The sequence below is a fragment of the Echinops telfairi genome, unplaced genomic scaffold (genome assembly GCF_000313985.2).
Source record: "Echinops telfairi isolate 266 unplaced genomic scaffold, ASM31398v2 ScPeMD7_25;HRSCAF=90, whole genome shotgun sequence".
In the NCBI taxonomy this organism is placed as follows: Eukaryota; Metazoa; Chordata; class Mammalia; order Afrosoricida; family Tenrecidae; genus Echinops; species Echinops telfairi.
This window is the reverse complement of record NW_022103922.1, coordinates 32633770-32638036: the sequence shown is the minus strand read 5'-3', so window position 1 is coordinate 32638036 and position 4267 is coordinate 32633770.

Genomic DNA, 4267 nt, shown 5'->3' with positions numbered 1-4267 from the left:
AACCACCAGTTTGTTGCTGTCTCCTTGGGCTTTACTTAAATAGATAGACACACAAAAGAAATAGGAAAAAAACAGTTGGATCCCCCCAAAGCATGTAAATAGTTCCGTGTCTAGTTGTTATGAGTAGGTTAAATAGGGAGAAGGCCTCGTTATAACCCATCAGCCCAGTCCCCTTTGCTCTCTAGGTCCAATAGCCCAGGACTCGCTTACCCGCCAGCGCGTGTACTCTTTCAGACCTCAGCATCTGTGGGAATTGTTAATGTAGCAACAGAGAACTAACACAACAAGCGAAGAATGGTTAATAATGTTTCTTTGTTCTCCTGTATCTGTAGGCTCCGTAGTAGTATCCTTATTTCATTCCAGATATTAGTCAGTCTTGTTTTTTCATTTCTTCTTGGCCTTTTGGCTAGAGGTTTAGGAATTTTATTAGTCTTTCAATAAAACAACGAGTTATTGATTTCATTGAATTTTCTTTTTGTTTTACTGTTTATAATTTTAGTGATTTCTGCTCTTGCCTTTATTATTTTCCCCCCTTCTGCTTGCTATGGGTTTAATTTGCACTTCTATTTTTAGTTTCTCTGGGTAGGAGAATGGAATTTTGATTAGATACGTTTCTTTTTTAAAAAGCTTGAGATAATTAACATACTATAAAATTCACATTTCTAATGTGCAGTTCAGTGGTTTTTAATATATTCATGAAGTTGTGAAACCATTAGCATTATCTAATTTCAGAATATCCTTCTTTTTTCACATAAGCATCCCAGAATTTTGGTAAATTTTCATTTTAATTCAATTCAAAATATTTCTCATCTCACTTGAGACATCCTCTCTGAGTTATTTAGTAGTGTCTTGTTTTGTTTCCAACTATTTAAAATATTTTCCAGATTATATTTTTGTCACTGATTTCTATTTTATACATATGCTGTATGACTCAACTTCTTTATTTCATTAAAGTTTATATAATGACCTAGAAATATGATTTATCTTGGTGAATGTCCCCGTGGGATTGAGAAGAATATGTATTAGACCGTAGTTGGGCAGAGTGCTCTGTAAATGCTAATATGGCCAAGCTGGTTGACAGTATTGTTCAGTTCTTCTATAGCCTTATTGATTTTCTGTCTTTCTTACTTTGGGGTTCTATTGACTCTTAAGAGGAGAGTGTTTGTCTTTTACCTTCAGTTTACACATATAGGAGAGTAGTTGGTAAGGATAAACTTATGTGCAGATGTTTCTAATTAGCCAGAGGCTTTTTATTTTAAAAGGGGATTGGTTTAAAGTCCAGGAAGACTCATGAAAAATCAGGTGTCTAAGGTGGAGAAATGAAGGGAAAATATGAGAAAAATCTAATTTGTGAGAAGACTTTAATATGCTCTTAGAGAACTGGGATCATGTGTGATTGATTCTGCTTTTATTCCTCAAACTGACTTATACAGTCATAGATATTCTAACTTGATGATTTTTGCCTACGATAATAACCAACCTTCTCAGCCTTGCTAAGGCCCATCTCAAATGCTCCTCCCCCAAGGAACTGACCCTGTTTTAAGCTGCGTCGCTGTCGCGTTGATTCTGACTCATGACCCCTGTGAGAACTGTGCTATATGGGGGTTATTAATGGCTGATGCATCGGGAGGTAGATAACCAGACCTTTCTTAGGAGTACCTCTGGATGGATGCTAACAATATGCTTTTCATTTGTTGCTGAGTGTGTTAACCATTTGCACCACACAGGGACACCTTAAATGTTTTTAATTTTTAGCTCAGAAATAATTTGGACAAATATAACATATACTTCCAGAAGGATCAGACAAACTGGGTTTCAGACCAAGATGACTAAGTCTTAGAGGATTATATAACATCCCAGTTAATTGGTCTAATGCACATTTAGTGTTTCTGTTCTTCCTTCTGGTTCATTGCATAGTGCCCAGGGTGTTAAAAGCTTGCAAGTGGTCATGCATGGCCAACAATTGGTTTCTGCTCTCTTGGAGCAACAGAGCAAGGAAATTCAGGAATAGGGGGAGGATACATGTATGTGGCTAATTGCTTTGATGAACTGTCTCCTTTGTCATGAGACCAGAAGAACTGGATTGTGTCTGGCTACCATTAATGAACACTTTTTAATTTTTTAACTCATCATTTTATTGGGAGCTCTTACAGATGTTATAACAGCCCACAATTGTACAATTGCTACTGCAAGCAGTTTGAAAACATTTTCTTTCTTCTTGAACTCTTTGATTTCAGCTCTTCTTTTTCCACCACCCCCAGGAACCCTTACTGTTATTGGTATATATTATTGTTAATACATATGCATATATATAGTTACCTACGATTCTGTTATTTGCTCCCCTCAAGTGGAGGTATACAGTCACCATTGCTATCAGCTTCCCCTTTCCTCTGCACCCACATCCCTACCCCCACACCCCACCCCTACCCCCACTCTTGTCTCTCTGTATCCTCAGGGAATCATTGCTCCCATTGCTGTTTCTGTAGGGTCATTCATCCTGGACACTGTGATGAAAGATTCTATAGAAAAGCAATCATTAAAAAGGGGGGAAAATACAGAGAAAAATGTGAAATTCTCACAGACTTGAGTTCCTGAAGTCACGGAGACTAAATAAGCCCTGAACATGATTGTCCTGAGGTAATATTGAAACTTTAAGCCAAGAAATCCTCTCCCTGCAGTCTTCTCAAAACCAAACAATAATCTAGCTTAACTACTGAAAAACATCTGTCTTAAGCATTATGCTCTTAAGAACCACCCACGAGGGATCAGATCGACAGCAGCAACGTGGAACCTCACATGGCAGTGCGTGTTCTGCTCATGGGGCTGAACAGCTGAGAACAGGAGAAGAATGGCTACACAACTTGAAGGAGGGAGTCAGCGTCACTGAAGATCACATGTTAACACTGTTGAATTGGTGCATATGCTTCTGTGTATACTCTCAAAAACAAAAAAGTAAATAAAATTTTTAAAAATGTCTTATGTAGATTGAGTTAGGAGGCCAGAAATCTTTTTTTCCCCACCTCAAAGTTTGGATGTCACATGTCACAGCCCATTTTATCAGCAGTTTTTGAACCCTTTGGTGATTGTTGGGTAGACTCTACGTTGAGAGGTCATGTGCCGGAGGAACCTTTAGCATTGCTGTTGGGTAAGTGTTGGGCTGCTAACCTCACGGTCTGTACTTTAGACCCACCAGCCAGTCTGCAGAAGGAAGTTAAAGCTCCAACATGGATTTACCCCTGGGAAGCCCTGCAGGAGTTCACGATGAGAATCAATGGCAGTGGTGAATTTTTTTGGTTCGGCGTATTACTTGAACATACCAACCCCCCCAAAACGCATTGAGAACACAGGGAGATGTTCTGGAAGCCTCTGAAAAGTCGGTGAGTAGTCCTCTGAGGATTCCTTATTCCCAAAAAACGGCTGCAAGGAGGGCTGGAGTGAACCAAGAGAAGTAACTCGAGTCAGCTCCACAGCAAGGTTCCCCCCAAGAGAAGAGAGCTAGTTCCAGGTCCCGAGCAAGACTCTTGTTCTTTGTGGCCTTTGTGAGCAAGTGGTAAGCGATGGTAACACACCTGGCAGAAACGACTCAGCTGCCATGAGTGTGCCTCGTCACCACTATTAAACTTCTTCAGCCATTCAGCCTTCGTGTGTGCTGGGCAAGTCCTGCCGTGTAGAGGAGGGCACGGAAGTGACATATCCGTAGGCCAGTGGGAGAGACAGGCAAGTAGGGCTAGAGTTACCGTAAAGTTATTTGTACAGACTCCTTATGAGCCCCGAGGAGGGGCTTGTTAGCAATATTGTTTTAGATGTTTCATAGACTTCTTCTTAAAGGGCACGCTCCAACCAAATTGTATAATGCCAGGACTCCTAAAATCTAGATTTATCCCTGTGTCTAAGTACATCAACAATTACAGCACATTATGATAAATACAAAAAAAATATTTTAAAGTTTTGTAGAAGGAGCCCTAGTGGTAGTTAGTTACACATCTGGGCTGCTAACTGCAGGGCTAGCATTCAAAACCACTGGCCGCCCTGTGAGAGAAAGATGATCCTTTCCATTCCCATAAAGACTTGTAGCCTCAGACATCCTACATAGGGTTGATGTGAGTTGGGATTGACTTGATGGCAATGGATTTATTTTGATGTTATAGAAGCAACAAAAAAGAGCATCCTGACAACCGCTGAAGACAAAGCGGGTGAATAAGCAAATGTGGTGAAGAAAGCTGATGGTGCCCGGCTATCAAAAGATATAGTGTCTGGGGTCTTAAAA